We start from the raw sequence: 19,352 nt of genomic DNA on the forward strand, positions 1-19,352 counted from the left end.
CTCATGTTTCGGTCGATCACTTATGGTAGTCACAGCAGTGCTGTCAAGCTAGACCTAAAACAATTTTTTTTAAACAGGGACTCACAATTATTTTGAGATTAATCATTTGAGTTTAATTCTGATGTAAATAAGGATCACTAAATAAACACATGGAAACCCATCAGACTAAACATCTTGGCATACTTGACCTTGGCCACCTTCTCAGAATTGTTTGATGTTCTCAATAGAGCAACCTAGATATTCTTGATTAAATCCCTGAGGTTGACACACTTACAGTTATGTTTTAAGTCTGGCCGAGAATCAGCTTTAGGTGTTTTGCTGACCCACGTGTAATTAAAATAGTCTTAAAAGAAAATACATTTATAAACACATAGTCAGGCTATGGGTCAAGCTCTTTGTCCATTCAACTAGCATCCACATTTCATTTCTACCAACCACAGCATACAACATGGGACAATTGATCAGCCCACTTCAGTCACTCTCGCTTACATTGCCAGTGACTGCATTTTGCCTGATCACATATGCACATCCACCTAAAAAGTAGCACATGTAATTCCTATGGCTAGTGGGCCATATACCTTAATTTGGCAATGTTTTTTTCTATTCACTATTTAGCCTATTTTCTTTTTCCTTTTACTCATTCTTGTACATTTAAAATTATGCGTTCATGTTACAGTAACTCAAAGGCAATAGTAACTTTCTTAGAATGAGTGTTCCCGTTCTACAAACCCTACTTGAAGCAAATCCCCGACCCCAATATACCAGCTGTTCAACAGCCTTGTCTACATTTGCCAATAAATTTGACTTTAATATTGCAGTTTTGAAATTTTTCATTAGTGAACAAATGCTTAAATTCTTAAATTCTGTTTTAACCATTTAAATGCAATGAGATGTTCCTATCAAGCAACCTACTTCAGTGACATTCCCATCATGCACATTACATTTGTCATGGGGAGGGGGCCATGGGGGAACTCAAGCCACACATTGTTTTCACACTTCTCCCAATAAAAACAGTACCCCACTTGTCTGGCTGGGCCTAGCACCTGCTACAGGCATAGATCAAGACGGAGACCATGCGAAGATCACATTGCCTTCATATCCTCACAGTTTTATTCATGCCTGTCGGAGACACTAGGCCCAGCCACACAGTTCGGGTACTGTTTTTACCAGAAGCGTTAAAATGCTGGGTGGTAAGAATTTTGTGGATCACTTCTGATTAGGATAGTTTCCATCACAGAAATGTGAAGAATATCTGTGATTTTAGCCAAAGTTTGAGGTTTGCAATGCACTATGGGTAAAAAAAGGTTAAGGTATCCATACAAGTCAGAACACCCTGGACTCCCCTTGGTGTCTAGTTTTCAGAAATTCTGGGTTTGGGAAGTTTCCTTGGGTGATGACCAAGACAGGGTCCAAGTTCCGCAGCTACCCAGATTGCCCAAACAAGTCATTTTTTGCAGAAAATGTTGATTTGTCGATGTTGCATTTTGGAGCCTTTGGTACTGCAGGTGCCAGCCCCTGCCAGACAAATGGGATAACGCTTTTATTGGGAAAGGTGTGGGAATGCTGGGAAGTAGGAATTTTGTGGATACCTACAAATCTGGGACGTTTCTGTCACTAAAATTTGAGGAATATACATGATTTTAGCCAGAGTTTGAGATTTGAAGGAGATTGTAAATAGGAAAAGGTTATGAGATCTACCACCCTGAACTCCCCTGGGTGTCTAGGTTTCAGGAATGTCCGAGTTTAGTAAGTTTCCTGGGTGGCGGCTGAGCCAGGGTCCAAATTCCACATCCACCCCATCGCCAAAACAGGTATTATTTTGGCAGGAAATATGCATGTGGTTGTGTTCTGAAGCCTTTTCGAGATTTGGGTGCTAGGCCCAGTCACATATGTGGGATACTACTTTTATCAAGATAACTGTGGGAATGCTAAGTGGTAAGAATTTTGTGCAATCCTACAGATTCTGGAAGTTTCCTTCACAAAAATATGAACAAATGGCTCATTTCATCCAAGGTTTGACCTTTCCAGGGTTTAGTGAGTAAGAAAGGGTCACAAGATCCATGCAGGTCAGACCACCTTGGACTCCTCTGGGTGTCTAGGTTCCAGAAATGTCTCAGTTTGTTAGGTTTCCCTGGAGGCGGCCAAGCCAGAGTCTAAATTCCGCAGCAACCCCCATTGCCAAAACACATCGTTTGTTAGAAGGAAATATTGATGTCTCCAGCTGCGTTTTAGGGCTTTTTATATCGTAGGCACTAAACACAGCCATACAACCATTTTATTGGGAAAAGTGTGGGAACACAGAATAGTATAATATTCATTATCATGGATTGATTTTATCTCCATTATTTGCTCCCAAATATAAGCCAGTGTACAAGAAAGAACATATGTTGCAAAATGCACAAATAACCACTATTCCTAAACTCAGTATCTAGGACATAATTAAAAAATGCATAGCTTTCATCCAGTTTATTCATTCAATCTTACCAAATGGATTGCTCAATGTCAGGTACACAATGAAAAATCATTATAAGCTGCAGCTCAGTTGTTGGTCAGGAGCAGCAGATGTTTTTGCATAATCAACAAACATTATATAACCCTGTGAGCATAAGGGTGTATAGCTTTTGTAAATCAGCCATCAGGGCAAACAATTACAGATGAAAATATCAGCTGTTTGTATATTTCCCTTTTTTTGTTTTCTTTTACAGTTTTTGATTCCATTGACTCTTTTTTTAGGAAAACCAGGAGCAATCTACAAAACTAACCCCTTTATGGGTTCACCCACGGGTTTCACACCACAAACTGGAAGTAGGTAAAAACCACAAAAATAGGAAAAATAGACAAATTATGGTAAAAATAGCTTTTTTACATCTCTGCTCATTCATGAAAGCTGGTGATCTAAGCACTGCAAACCTTTCGTTGATGACATTTTTAGAAAAAAATACACTTTCTTGCACAACACTTTTTTCCCATTTTTCCAATGAAAACCAAAATGTAGTTGTATGTGGGCATTTTTCTCAGATCTCTCCGGGGAAATCCAAAAACCAGGAATACTTTTAGGATCCCCAAGATATGTTATAAAAAAAGAACACAAATTTGGTGTGGATACATTTTATGGAACAATTTTATGAGGACTTAAGCCCCAAACTTCAACCAAGCATTGATAAATGCATTAGCTTTCGCCTATGTGATTAATAATAAGCTGTTTTTGTTGTAAGTCGTAGCTTGCTGAGTAGTTGAACAATATAAGTTACAAAAAGTCTGTTAAAGTGTTATAACTTGTTTATAAACAAAAAGGCAAAATATTGTGCTGTTGCTGGTAAGGAATTTCAAAATTTTGAAAAATGAAAGTGGGAAATAATAGAATTAATAGATGTTATAGCAATATTATGTGTTTAGAGGCGTTATGACAACTTTTGGGCCCAGTGCCACTGCACCTGCAGCACCATTCAAATCATGCCCCTATTGCCTGTAAGGTAACTGCACTTGTGACTGCCTGTTTAGTAGTATAATATTGCAATATTTGGTGTTTAGATGGCTTCCTAGAGCTTTGGTCCCCGGTGTCACTACACCTGCGGCACCATTGAAATCATGACCCTAGTGTCTGTAAGATAAGTACATATGTGACTGCTTATCTAGTAGTAAATATAGCAATAGTTGGTGTTTAGAGGAGTTCTGACAACTTTCTGCCCGGGTGCCACTGTATCTGCTGCAGCACGATTTAAATCACGGCCCTAGTGCCTGCTAGATAACTGCACTTGTGACTGCCTGTTTAGTAATAAAGTTTTGCAATATTCTGTGTTTAGTGGAGTTCCTAGAGCTTTTGGCCCCAGCGCCACTGCATCTGTTGCACCATTCAAATCAAGCCCATTTTAACTGCAAAATAACTGCAAGTGTGTCTGCCTGTATAGTAGTAAAATACAGCAATATTAGGTGTTTCGAGGAGGTCATGACAAATTTTGGGTCCAGTACCACTGCACCTGCTGCCTCATTCAAATCATGATGCTGTTGTCTTCAAGGTCACTGCACTTGTGACTGCCTGTTTAGTAGTAAAATATAGCAGTATCAGGTGTTTAGTGGGGTGCCTAGAGCGTTTGGTCCTGGTGCTACTGCTCCTGCTGCACCATTCACATCATGCCCCTATTGTCTGCTAGATAAATGCACTTATGACTGTCTGGTTTAGTAGCAATAATGTGATTTTAGTGGGGGCCCTAGAGTTTTTGACCCCAGTGCCACTACACCAGCTGCATCATTCAAATCAAGTCCCTTTTAACTGCAAGGTAATTGTAATTGTGACTGCTTGTTTAGCAGTCAAATATAGCAATATTATGTGTTTAGAGAAGTTCTGACATCTTTTGGGCCCGGTGCTACTGCACCTGCTACATCATTCAAATCATGACGCTCTTATCTGCAAGGTAACTGCACTGCTGCCTGTTTAATAGTAAAATATAGCATAGCTCTTGTATATTAACTTTATTTTTAACGTGCAATGTTTATTACAACATTTAGAATTTTATCATAATGCCGACATAGATTAAGCTGAACAAATGATCTGATAATGCTTACAAAGTGCAAAGAAAGGTACTGAGGCATGAATAGGAAATGCCACAATCGTTCTAAGGCTAAAGCATCTGCTTTACACAATCAAGTAATAAAAAACAAGCATTCCAGCATACTGTTAGAAGCTGTCTGCCTTTTCAGTGGGAAGACATCCTATCTTGACAGTGAATGCGGCTTAAACAGTGTGAACAGCTTTAATAGAACTATCATAAATGCGTGCAGCCGCGGGAAGTTAACAAAAACAAAAAAATCCACACAAAAGCGAATGAACACAGTAATTTGGCAATGGAAACTGATAAGAGCCACCTTTTACTATATATTAAATACAAGAGATTTCACTAGCATGGCGCTGTGCAGGTGAAACCTAATAAGGCCTAGCACTGGCATGGAAAACCCTGGGTAGCTGGAAGGGAGTGGGGGAGGGGGGTGTTAAAGCACAACTAGGATAGCACGTGTCCAGGTTTTCTATGCTGGTCATACCTATTTAACTGTGTCTAGAAGGGGATTTTTATATTTATAGAGAACTGTAGCAGTCTACCAGGCAGTAATTTTTTTTTATAGCAGTCTCGCTGCCCTAATTCCAATTATTGAGATTTATTCCATGTTATCCTTTGGGGCAATGGGGTAGCACTCTCCAGGGGAATCCCTTATGTTGCATTGCAGCCGGATGTGGTCATATGTGACCATAAGAAGTTTTCTGGGGTTGTTGTTTGATTGGCTGTTTGAAGTGTGTGAATTTACAATTGTGAACTTAATCCATCAACATTGTTTGGATCCCTTTAGAGTTCTAGTCCTATTGCAAAGGTGTTTTCTGCTTTCCATTTAGGCTTTAATGCGAATTCATTTGTGCCCTTCACTTAAATACAACCAGAATCGAAGATAATCCTAGAGAGAGGTGGCCGCTTTGTCTGAGGTCATTCTCATGCCCATCTATGAGAGTGCAGTATCCTGGGGTAAAGTATCAAACAGGGACCTGCAAACGAGAATGTGATACATTGAAGAAGATGGAGCTTTTACTGCACACATAGTTTGCAGCAAATGCTGACTCCTCTGCCGGATTTTGGCATGGATACAGACCTGAAGCCCATTTCGGCAAGAATGGAACAAATACTAACCAAAGTGTCATACGATTTTTCTGCATTATTCTAATAAAACTAGGTTTTGCAGGAAAAGCGACTTTAACATTTGTCTGAAAAAATAGAGGATTTTCTACTATCACACAAGATTTGTTGAGGGGTATACAAAGGGAAGCAATTATTGCATTTCGTTCTCTCTTCAGATGTAGTTTACCTAAAAAGTAATTGTTTGAATTGTAGTGTTTGTAAAAAAGCTTCTTTATTGCTTGTTTTTGTTGATGATAAGCCGTATTAAGTCAGTTTTTATAAACACTATAACACTTACCACGAGTGCAGTCACAGAGAGAGAGAGAGTAAAGAGGAAAGTGAATCCTAATCCCAGAAGCAGTGGCCACCTATGATGAGAAGTGGAGAAAAACATCCTACCACTGGAGAGAGAATACTATGAATGGAGACCAAAATGAGGAGCATGGGGACACTAGAAGGTATTTTGTGTCCAACCCCATTTCACCAGAAAAGAAATTAAGCTAAAAGTGATCGAATTAGAAAGCACTTTGGTCACTTAATTTATAAACACTTGAAGCAGTTACTTTTTTTTTTAGCAAAAATCATTTTTAACAGATCCTATACTTCTAGAAAAATCGGCTATTGCTACCTTGTTGACATTTGTAAAATTAAAAAAAGTCATGCCCTGCCACCCTCCACCCTTGCACAATCCCTAAACATATCATGTGACTTCCATCTCAGCAACATAGAGCCCCCTTTCGGACACCTAGTAGCCGATCATCCACCATCCATTTTTTATGTGGATTCTTATCAGATAAGATGAAGCGCCTATGTGGGATTGGGCGGTGTTGTCCTCAAGAATTTATGAGGAAATGTGCCCCTGAATAAATTAAGATTGACAGTAATTCAAATAGCATAGTAAGTAAAATAAGCCTTCTCGAGACAAGATAAAAGTCAGAAACCATGACGGTTTATTAAAAGATTGAAATTCTACAGAAGGCAAAATATGTTTAATCAGTTAAATCATACGAATCATTCTAAGACGTAAGCATGAGACAGACTAATATGGGTCTGCTCTCTATGAATACGGATGTAGCTCATGGCTCACCTCCAAATAGACTCCTCTTTATAGGAAATTTCACAGCAAAAATCATACCGTCCGCACGAGGTAACCTAAATGATAAATAGACTCCTCAAATCACAATATAGAATAAAACGCAAGAATACTTAATACCATCCCTAAATGAATAATAAATCATCAGTCTCCTTTTGCCCTAATGTCATCAGATGTGACAGTACGAATCTTGTAACATGTAAAACTATGACGACTTATGAAGTAAATAGGCCTACTGAGTTCAGGCAGGAAGAAAAGGAAGAGCCTTGACAGGCCTTCGATCTGGTCCCCACGGGAGAAGCTCTGGAAGGTTTTGAGTGACCTTGGGATTCCTTTGTATCTACTCAGGGCCATAGAAAGGCTCCATCTGGGAAATTTTGCCCAAGTACGCTGTGGAAAATAAGGGGAACTTACTGTTCACTTCCCTGTCCAAAAGGGGGTTCGACAGGGATGCGTTTTAGCCCCTACCCTATTTTGTCTTTTCATCAACGGTCTGGTTGACCATCTCACAAATATCAAGGACAATGACGCTCCCAAGCTAGCATCAGGGAGGGTGCCTGCGCTGATGTTTGCGACGACACCTTGTTACTTTCAAAAACAGCAATGGGCATCCAGCACACGCTTGATGGCTTTGCGAATTTCTGCAAGCTGCGAGTGCTGGAGATCAATCTAACTAAAACTAAATACATGGTCTTCAACCCTCCTAGCACTACTACGCCAAACCCTACGCTAAATGGTACCCCTCTTGAAAGAGTAAAGATATTTGATTATCTGGGAATTACTCTGTCAGAGCATTTTGAATGGGGGCCCCCAGCTGGCCAAAGCAAGACTACGGTTAAGTCAGATAGTGGGTGATATAATGAAGATGTACAGAAGTTCAGTTTTTAAACCAGTAGCACCTGTGGTGGAAATTTATAAAGCTCAAGCAAGGGGCGCCACGTTATATGGGGTGGAGCTGTGGGGGCACTGCTCCACCTCCAATTTAACTAGGTTTGAGAACAACTTTGCTGCGGCAGCTCGTGGGCCTACCCCGTAGCACTCCTCGTTCCCCACCGTATGGACATGGGTATCAGGCCCCTCAACCAAGAGATTGCCCTGAGGCCACTATTATTTTGGAGGAGGCTATGGGTGACCCCAGAGTTGTCCGTTTATAGGGCTGAGCTAGAGGAGCTTCTGACCTCATGTACTATTAAAAAATCCTGTGGTTCCGTCACATAAGGGACCTAGCTATTAAGCTAGGTAAACCAGGTCTCTGGAGAACTCCTGAAGCATCATGTGCCATGATATCCAGGCCAGAACTAGCCAAATGTTTTAGACAATTTAATTTAATGTCCCTAGAAGAAAGTGCCTCATGTGGTCGCTTAACAGCGGAATTTTTGTTAGTAAAAAATATTTACAGCAAGGAACAGTTTCTGGACTTTATTCAACCCCCATTGGTCAGGAAACTTTACTTGCAATTTAGACTAGGGACTCTCCCGTTACTAGCAATCACCATCAAGTGGGTCAAAGAACAAAAGGGGGATTGCCCTGCATGTAATTATAAGGTGGAGTCTGAATTGCATGTCCAGCTCCTCTGCCCAGCCTATCGGTTGCCGCGTAAACGTTGGTTAATACAACTTTGCAAGAACCTGGGCTTTGTGCGCTGCACAGAGGCCTACAGAATTTTAAAATATGATACCAATCCTCCAATAGTGTTTGCGGTATCCCGATTTTTAAATAGCATGTGGCAAATTCGATGAGCTATCCAAAATCAGAATAACGGGGCTGTAGAAATGCACCGAATTTAGACAGGTTTATTAATTATACGCACATATGGGGTTTAGTGCTGTAGTCCCACACTTATAGTTGTATTTTAATTTCTGAGTGCAGTTCTCTCCCAGCTGGCTGTTTTTATTTGTCATTTCTTTTATCTTTCTTATAATTGGCTGATGACTGCATTATGAAGCTTTTGTACTTTCCTGTGAGATTTTTAATTCGTGAATGTCCACTGGATGACCTTTTTAACATATGAAATTTGAGAAATCTTTAACTTTTTAATTATAAATGTATTTTATTTGTTTTATTGTGAACTGTACTTTGATGGCCCTAGAGGCCGAAATAAAGTTGATTGGATTGGATATATTTTAGAGGAACGCTTCCTCTGGAGCGTACAAAGGACAACATTTTATTATGACAGAATTGCAATACATTTTACATTCAATAATGTTTCAGAGCTGCGTGTGGAAACAGAAAGACTGGAAACATGGTCACGTTTGAATTTCAAAATGGAGCCTGGTTAGTTTGTAGCAGTTATATTATGTATGCAAATCATTCAAGCCACTAAATAGTCATTTATTAATTAAGAATCTGCTCTATTATATGCAAGATGTGTGGGTTTTCCCCAATGTTTCAGTACCTAAGAGACAGTAAGGCTGACAAATCAAGATCAGTATCTACATGAGACAGATAAACAAAGCAATTCAGTGAGAGAGACGTCAGGTCATCAAGTTTATTTTATTGATTAGGACCCTTGGTGGGATCAACAAAACTAGATAAAACACATAAAATCATCACCGGCATATTTTATCAGTAATTAAAGATTGTTTTTTAATTCCGTCTTGAACCTTTTCTAAATTATTTTTGATAATGTATGTCAGAGATGATTTTATGTGTTATATCTTGTTTTGTTGATCTCTGCAGAGGTATTAATAAATAAACTAAACTTGAGGACTTGAGAGAGACATCAGCTCAATGAGGCTCCTGTCTTTTCTAATCTCGAACTTAACAAATGATAACATCTATTGGACCTGAAGAATCATTGGGCCATGTCACCACCCTTACTACAAACATGTGGAGATGTAACAACACAAATGTCAAAGCTTTTTGTGTTCTCCAAATCAGAAGTTTTTATGAAGAAATACAGAAGATATTTCAATGCATTCCAGATTGTCTACACTACAAGGACGTCATCATTGTGTCTGGTAAAACCAATATAGCACATGAAGAAGCAGTCATTAAAGTCTGTGGTGCTTTTTGCAGAGGCGAATCTTACCATAAACACAGAGAAGTGTGGCTTTGCAAGTGATCATTGAAATTCTAAAACAAATGTTCTATCGTGAAGGTATGTGACCAGATAATGATAAGACAGAAGTCCTCACCTCAACACCATCACCCACAAATATTGTATAACTTCGTGTGATGCTATTCATGACCAACAACTGTGCCAGATACATCCTGGCCTTTGCCTTGATCAACATCCCTCTCAAGCACATTATGATGAAGGTTCATGTCTATATCTGGTCTTTGGAATCTTAGGCAACATTTGATGCTACTAAGAAGTGCATCACTGTAGCAAGGTACAAGTGTTACTTTAACCCTTCTTTGCAATCTGAAATCACTATGGTTCTCAAACCTATAGGTTTAGGAAATACATTTGCTCAATATGACCTAGGCCCTGACTTGCCGAAAAGGTTGTGTACGCCAGTATAAGCCCATCAGGAACAGGAAAGGCAAACTCTCAAGCCAAGAAGAAAAATCTGGCGGTGATACTGGCTTGTGAACACTTTCATCTTATAGAATTCACTGTTGCTGTTCCCAATTTTTGGAAACTCCAAGGCTATGATGTTCTGCAGGGCACTCTACTCTGCATCATACAGTACAATTTAAGGGGAAAACTCGGACTTAAAACCTTTCAATGTATGATTTTTAAAATGATACTATTCTGCATCATGGGCAAGTCTACAAAAGACCATAAATATGCAACTTTTTATCCAGACTTCCCTCCTAAATCTGGCTAATGAAGTCACTGATGTATTGTGGCAACAAAATATCTGCTGAAACAAAGGTTATAGTTTCCATTTCTAGATGAGCATATGAAAAGTTCCTCAAAACCTGTTGTGACTGAGGTAAAAACAGCAGATCTATGATTCTCCAAACGCAAATACAACAATTTCACAAGCTCACGCCCAAATGCCGCACCTCTGCAGATGTTGTATACCGTACTTGAAGAAAATCTTCTTGACATTTGGGATACCTAGAATCGTGAAATGTGACAATAGCCATCAGTTCAACTGCAAAATATCAGAAGGATTTTGTCAATTGCATGGATTTTCATTGCCGAAAGATCATGCCTTTAAATGATAGACAAATAGCAAAGTTAAACACTCCACAGCCACTCTGAAGACATCATGCAAATTACCAAATTTCAAAAGAAATATGTAATAAATATCCTGTCACACTTTGAGAGATCAAAGTGATACATCTAATAGTCTAATAATTAGAGCGAGAAAATAATTAATTAAATAAGCTAAATGTGCAATGAAGAGTGTAAAACTTAATGTTAAACTGACACTCATTTGAAATGTGCTAATTCGCAGTCTGCAGCCATAGTTATCCATTTAGGCCATAGAAAGGCTATGAAGCAAGCTTTCTTGAACCAGAAAGGAACTCAATAGTGCACAATGCGATTTAGAAGTTTGACGTTAGGTGACATGCTTAGAGATGTCATCATAACTTTAGAATATTCCGGTTTAACAAATGTATTATTTTCCTAAGCAACATTTTATTCTTAAATGCCACGAACTTCCTTTTTTTTATGTTTCATATAATGATGAAAAGAATAACTTGTGCATTTTAAATAGTAATGCTTAATTTGCCTTAAAAAGAATGCATTACCAAACAGTGATTTTGCCTTTTAGTTAATAGTTCATTCTTCTCATAGTGAAATAAGTTGAGATGTAGAAGGTCGATTGATGTTTGAGGCCTATGGGAACCATTACTGATGTTTCCAGAATCTAGCTATGCAAGACTGCTTGTAGCTAAATGAATGATAAAAAGTATAAGCTGCATGTATTTTCATGGGAAGGGACGAGCTGAACCTGCTTACTGAAGAATCCTACCATGGAGAAAGGAGCCTGTGACAATGTTTTTGACATGTTTTCTTGAGTTTTATATTAATGCGTGTTTTCCTAGGTAGTTTCAAGTCAGATTCTTTGGACACTTTGCACAGACTCTTGATGGTTGTGGCTACTGCTGCCCCCTTTTACTCACTTTGTTATTTGAGTTGTCAGATTGCTACTGCAACTTGGATTTATTGAGACTTGGCCTAACTACTCTTTATGGGGAGTTCTACTACTTAATTTGGCTTTATAGCTTATACTCCTTAAATTTCACTCTTTTCCTTGAATTCAAACTCTTCATGGGTTCTTGAAGTCTAAACTCTAATCCTGATCTAAAGAATGGGGATCTGATTTCCTTTACGGAACGCGCTGAATACAATTTATCATTTGATGCTTCATTCTAACCATTTTCTTTGATGAGATTTCTGTAAACTTATTTGATTGATGGACTAACTGAAATAAAGACAAAAATAAAGAAGAGAACTTAACTAATCTCAGTGAGAAATAAAGCTTTTAAACTACAATACACCTCTCATCATTGACTGAACTTAAGCTGTAAAAGAAATGTAAGTTGAAATGTCTGTTTTGTTCCTCGACTCCTAATACAACGTTCCAAGGTCTGTCACTGACAAGAAGAAGTAAGATTTAGAGCAGAAAACAGGGCTTAACCCTGAAAGATGGTAAATTAGTGTCTATACTACAGGTTTTAGGGCCCAGTCCTCGCCACCACACACCACTATAGGAAACTAGCCTGATTTGGAAGATAAAAACTTGACTTCCCAAGATAGACCTGTCCCTTATTTTCACACATCATATGATGCAGCAGCAGGATCGTCACAAAAAAGAAATATGAATTTGCATGCAGACAGAGGAGAGACAGTTCATCTTGACTGTGTCAATGAGGTCTTGTGCTAGCTAAAATCAAATGCTCTCACAACTGTTGTAGTGTATTATGAGGGCACGGGCACATGCATTGTTTCCATGGCTCTTGCTTGTTATCTCCACTGTATTCTGGAGTGTGGAATCCAGGGGACAGCCAGAGTAGTTGCTGATGGCGAAGGACCCGTGTACCTTGAGGGTTGTTCCTGTCAATAAACTACTTTCAGCATACTACGGCATTTTGTCTACTTTCTAAAAGTGGCGATGAGTGGCGAGAAGTTACCCGCCGTGCAGGAGGAACTACAAGGAGCAGTTCCCACTGGTGACATCCCCTGGGGCAAGTGTGACGATTTTCCTCGTGCTGGGGAGGACGTTTGTGCTGCAGTGCTGTGCGACAGATCTACTTTGTATACGCATGGTCTACTTTCTACAGGTATGGCGTTTTCATATGTTCTTATCGGAGCCTCCCATATCAGTTAAATGCTATGGGAGCTCGCGCATACCTGTTTGGTTTTGACTGTTGCGAGGTAGCTGCGCGCCTGGCTTTCATGACGTTGTCTGACTGCCGTTGCATAGAAACCTTCTACAGAGCACTATTACGTTACCACGTTGCCTGTCTTCCAGGGTGCGCTTATTTCTCTAGGCATGACGTTGTTGCTGTGCTAATCCGGAAGCACGTTGGTGTCACATGTGTATCTTGGCAAAGCTTATCTCCATATCTAAGCTACGTTTGCTTGCCGTCTAAGTCAACTTGACCTGTTCAAGTTCTGCAGCACACCTGGAGACGCGGCGGTGACGTTTTTTTTTCTCTTCATAAATGAACAACCAAAATAAGGCGCATGCGGCCAAAACTTGCCAACAGGTTGTTCTACAGAGTAGGTGAGTACTTATATTTGTAATCTTCAACACACAAAAAAAAAAGAACAAGGAGTTTCTATAGTAACTGCATGTGGCCAACGATGTCTACTTTTGTTGTATTAATTTCTTGTGTTGCGAAGTTGAATTCAATGACTAAGACTATTGGGAGCTGCACGGAATTCTTTATTTGGATTTTGTCTTTTGTGGCATTTGATCTGTTCTTCGGAGTCTACGGTGACTACTTCATTTATTTTAATTTGTTGTGTTAATCTAAGCAAGTCTGATTATGTAGTGTTTTGGGCACTATAACGTTGTGGGAAACGCATTTGTTATATTTACAATTTACAGGCACTTATGGATACCACATCTGTGTTAGCCTCACCCACATTTTTACAAAATCCCGGTGTTCCCTCCATGGTATGGGAAGATTGGCAAGAATCGTTTGAGACCTATCTTGAGGCAATAGGTGGGGAAACCTTTGTAGCTTTTCACAAATTGGCCTTATTAAAACACAAACTTGGGGTTGAAGGCAGGAAAGTATTGAAAACTTTACCTAAACCATAACGTCAATATACAAAGATGTAGAAGGTCGATTGATGTTTGAGGCCTATGGGAACCATTACTGATGTTTCCAGAATCTAGCTATGCAAGACTGCTTGTAGCTAAATGAATGATAAAAAGTATAAGCTGCATGTATTTTCATGGGAAGGGACGAGCTGAACCTGCTTACTGAAGAATCCTACCACCCGATTGGTCCATGGAGAAAGAAGCCTGTGACAATGTTTTTGATATGTTTTCTTGAGTTTTATATTAATGCGTGTTTTCCTAGGTAGTTTCAAGTCAGATTCTTTGGACACTTTGCACAGACTCTTGATGGTTGTGGCTACTGCTGCCCCCTTTTACTCACTTTGTTATTTGAGTTGTCAGATTGCTACTGCAACTTGGATTTATTGAGACTTGGCTTAACTACTCTTTATGGGGAGTTCTACTACTTAATTTGGCTTTATAGCTTATACTCCTTAAATTTCACTCTTTTCCTTGAATTCAAACTCTTCATGGGTTCTTGAAGTCTAAACTCTAATCCTGATCTAAAGAATGGGGATCTGATTTCCTTTACAGAACGCGCTGAATACAATTTATCATTTGATGCTTCATTCTAACCATTTTCTTTGATGAGATTTCTGTAAACTTATTTGATTGATGGACTAACTGAAATAAAGACAAAAATAAAGAAGAGAACTTAACTAATCTCAGTGAGAAATAAAGCTTTTAAACTACAATAGTATTAGGTCAAAGCATCTCTATTAGTCCAATGTAGTCAACATGTTTCTCGCGAAACGTGAATGTCTACATGCAATTCTTCAGGACCTATATCGTGAACACTATCTACACTAAAGGGTTGGCGACATGGCAACACACTCACATCAGCCAAACAAATACCTATTTGTGTACCTGTCAAACCTGGAACTACCTTTGTGGGGAGAAAACGGATTGACATTATTCATATCAATGAGGTACACATAATAAGATATATGCAATTTCATTTCCCTTGTGACTCTAACTTGGCTTATCTGTGAAATTGTGTAAACCAGATTGGGAATGAATTTAAAAAAGGTGTAAAAACAGTGCCACATGGTGAGTGCCCATAGTGAACTAGTGAGAACTCTTGTGGCACATAAGCAAAGCAGCAGGTATATTGCAATAGCACTCATCCAATGTCGTAAGTTAAGCAGGCTTCATCAGTACCCGGTAGGTTAAACCAGAGGAGTTCCTCAGGTGTTAGACAAGCTCTGGCAGGGGGAAGGATGGTGTAAAGAGGTTGCGTCACCCTGACTGGGGAGGTCTTAAATTCATAGGAGACCACTGCATTCAGTCACATTTATTATTATTACCAGGTTTGTAATTTGAAAACATCTCAAAATTCAAAGATAATTCGGATATGAACACGGGAACACACAGCATAAATCGCATTCATTCGGTAACATAGCATTGTTGAAACGTTCAGTGTTAATCTGGCGATATGTGTACAAGTTGCTGATGCAGTTTCCCAATGTTTGGAGGTCAACATGGAGAGCACAGAACATCGTTTCCATGCTGGGGAAATACTGATATAGACATGCGAAGTGTTAAGGTGCATCTCCTAAGTAAGCACGTAGTTGTAATAATGTTCGGTGCAATGAAACGACATCTCAGACTGAAACCTGTTTTTCGTGCTCGGGAAACATTTCTAACGTGAAAGCGGCATGAGCTTGGCTAGCGCGTAAATGTAATGCGTAATATAGCGGTGTCATGTCCGAGTATTAACTCGCTATCTGGTGGTTCCCTAAGCGCCTGATTAAGCGTCTAGCTGGGATTAAGTGTCAGCAGGGTAAGCGGGAAGCGCGCGCTGTCATAGTACTCACTTTTGTGCAGTTGTCTGGGTTTTAGTCGACCTACCCACATCTACCTGGTCCGGGAGGTGCGGTGGTAGAAGGGACATCTTGTTTTATAGTCCTCTGTTACTGTGATTGGGGGATGTTCTCCTAGCCAATCAGACTATTGTGTGTGTTACCTTGTTGAATGATGGTTTTCTGGTGGCCATCTTAGAATGGTCTCAACTTCAAGAAGAGATTGGTATGGTGTTGGATGTTGATGTCTGGGGGCCATTTTAGAGTGGTGAATTAGTAGGTTTATTTGAAAAAAATGTTTTTATTTATTTACTGCGTTACCCAGGTCAAGCGTGCCCTTGACACTATGCAGTGTACGGGTGTTAGTAACATCTGACTTATTCTGGTTTCCCATAATGTGGGTGATGAAAGAGGATGATAAAGTGGCAGGCATTTGGAGTTTATGTTTAATCAATCATGCCAAGGAAGTATATGGAATGCAAAAAGGTCCGCAAGTTACTTAATTTGGTCCTTCGGTGCCTGTCTGATGGTTCTGAGTCTGGCAGTTGTTTAAAGCAGGGGATTGTTAGTGTATGGGAACAAGGGTAAACTCTTTGATGTTATTGTCCTCTCTTGTTACTGATCTCTAGATTATGTTGTATCAGTCAGTCCCTTGTATGCCCATAGTAAATCTGTTAGTATTAAGTTCTTAATGAACTCCACGGTATTTCCTCATTTAATCCTGTTGTATGTGTGGACAATCTGTCTATCCATCTCTGTTCTTTAACAAACAGGGCATTCTTCGAGATTTTGGGAAAAGCCTCCAGAACAACCCATCGTAATTCTTCTGGTGTATGAAGTTTTTCAAGGTAGTGTGTGCACATTTTAGTGTTGCTTTTGTGGCAACGGAAATTGCTTCGATGTTCTGATATACAAAGTTTTATTCGGCACGTAGTCATCCCAACGTAATATAGCCCGCAGGGACATGTGATCAGATATACACAGTTGGGTGTGTTGCAATTTGAGTGTGATCTCATTTCCCATGTGAAGTTGTTACTGAACGTAATAGTTTTCTGTATTGTGATGTACGCACATGCTGTGCAAGTGCCACATGGATAGTGGCCCTTTATAGGTGGTAATTGCCACAATGTTCTTTGTTGACCCACCATAGATACTCTAGGTCTGGTGTTAATCAACATGTCTTTGAGATTCCTGCAGCGTTTAAACGCAAAGCGCTGTGGCTCCAGGGTCATCCCTCCGGTGTTGAGTACGTTTCAATCTTTTTTTATGATTTTGGTCAATCGATTGGAAACTGGTGTGAATGTGGTAACACAGGCGAGGGTTTCTGTAGGTGTCTTCTCTCTTAGTTCTAGCAAACCCTCCCGGTTGTTATTTCTAGCTCTCTTCCTCGCGAGGGCTATACTGCGTGGTGGGTAATCGCGTGCTTTTAGATTTTTTGCGAGGATTTCCGATTCAGACTTGAATTCCTATAATGTGCTACAATTTCTCCTCACCCGCAGGAATTGTCCAAAGGGGAGGTTTTCCCTGAGTGCTCTGGGTGGTGGCTGCTGTACAGTAATAAGCTGTTACGGTCTGTGCTTTTCCTGTACATGCTGGTAGCAAGACCACCTTGTTCAACTTTGATGGTTAGGTCCAGGAATGCTATCTGGTTGGGTGAGACCGTGCTGGTGAATTTTAGGTATGGATCCACCTGAAAAATTCTGTGTAGGACCGTGAGTCACCTGTCCAGAAGATGAGGATTTTATCTATGAATCTTTTCCATAAACAAGCAGCCCAGATGATGAAGCATGACACCTAGTTGGGTGTGTGAGGGCATTACAATCCAATAAATGGACTTCCAACTTTGAACCCAACCGGTCGAGTTGGTCCCTTGCACTGACACCGTTCACTGAGGAACAGCATAACCTTATTTTCTTGAGACTCTAAACCATTACGTGCCAATTCCACTAGCCGTGTTGATGAGGGAGAAGAAGAGGGTTTGAATTCTGAAGAGGTAGTTAAAAGCTTTAGAAGACAATTATGGGGAAAAAACACCATTGTAGTGGAAAGACATAGATTGTTTTCTAGAGCACAATTACCAGGGGAAACGGTACAGCAATACGTGGCTATACTGAGAACCGTAGCTGCTTCACGCAGATTCAGGGATCTTCATGAAGAAATAATCAGGGATCAATTTATAAACAGAATCAACAATTGTAAGATCCAAGAAAGAATATTAGAATTGAAGGATCCTTCTCTACAGAAAACCATTGACATAGCTAGGAGAGTTGAAAACACGTCACTCTATGTCAAAGAACTCAATAGTGAGCAGGCTAAGGAGAAAGCTGATGTTAGTGTTGTCTGTAATGCCAATTGCAAATCTAAGAATGTGAGTGAAGGTGCAAATAGTCAGGTTTGGTCTAATTCTTCTAGTGAAACGGCGCATTTTGCCTTCCATGCAAAATGTTCTAACGACAGGGTGCCTCCTAGTAACAACAAATGAGTTTGATTCAGGTGTGGCAGTTTTAGACACACTGCCGAAGCTCCAAGGTGTCCTGCTGCCAAAGCTACTTGTTTCAAGTGCAACAAGTTGGGTCACTTTTCCAAGATGTGTAGATCTGGGAATAGTGAAGTGTGGGAACGTTCTGTGAATATGGTTAAGGACAATGATGAGGCATCAAAGAATGAAAGTGACATCGATGTAGAAGTGATGATCATATGGGAAAATGTAGTTAATGAGGTTTCTGGAAGCTATCATCCTGCCAAATGTGTTCTTTCCTTGAACCAGGTCAAACTGTAACTATGGGCTGATTCGTGTTCCCCGTACACCATAATTGATTAAAGTGTTTGGGAGTCCACAGGCAAATGCAGTCTTGTGCCACCGCACATCGAGCCAGAGGACACTGTGGTATCAAGCTTCCTGTGTTGGGGTATTTTGTGGGGGACATTTTATACAAAAATAGGAGCACACAAGCTAAAGGGTATGTTGTGGAAAAGGGCAGAGCTTTTCTGGGTTGGAAGGAGAAGAAAAATTTGGGTATGATACTTGATCCCAACCATCCGTACCAGGTTCTTCTTACTCAGGACAGTGTTATCTCCAAGTGGCACATGAAATATCCGGATTTGTTTAGTTCGAAACTTGGATGTTTAAATAAGTTTGAGCACCGGATTGTGTTAAAAGCACCTTCCATTCCTGTTGTTCATAAAGTGAGGAACGTACCATTTACCTTGCGACCCCAACTTAAGCAAGAATTGGACAGGTTGTGCAATGTCAAAGTTATCGAGCCCATTGAGGCATCAGAATGGTTAAGTCTGGTTCTTTTGGCACGCAACTCAAGTGGCAAGTTGCGCATGTGTGTGGACTTAAGAGATTTGAATAAGAACATCTGGGTTAACCATCACCCCTTACCACGCATTAACGAAATGATAACTAGTGTCAAGGATGCCAAGTATTTCTCGTCCATTGACCTGTCCAATGCGTATCATCAGGTGAAATTGCATCCTGATTCCCGTCATCTTACATCATTCATAACACCTGAAAGGGCATTCCAATTTCTAAGAATTAGTTTTGGGTTAGCTTCTGCCTCTGCAGTTTTTCAGAGACTTATGAGCAGCGTAC

The sequence above is a fragment of the Triturus cristatus genome, chromosome 6, assembly GCF_964204655.1.
Source record: "Triturus cristatus chromosome 6, aTriCri1.1, whole genome shotgun sequence".
Taxonomy (NCBI): Eukaryota; Metazoa; Chordata; class Amphibia; order Caudata; family Salamandridae; genus Triturus; species Triturus cristatus.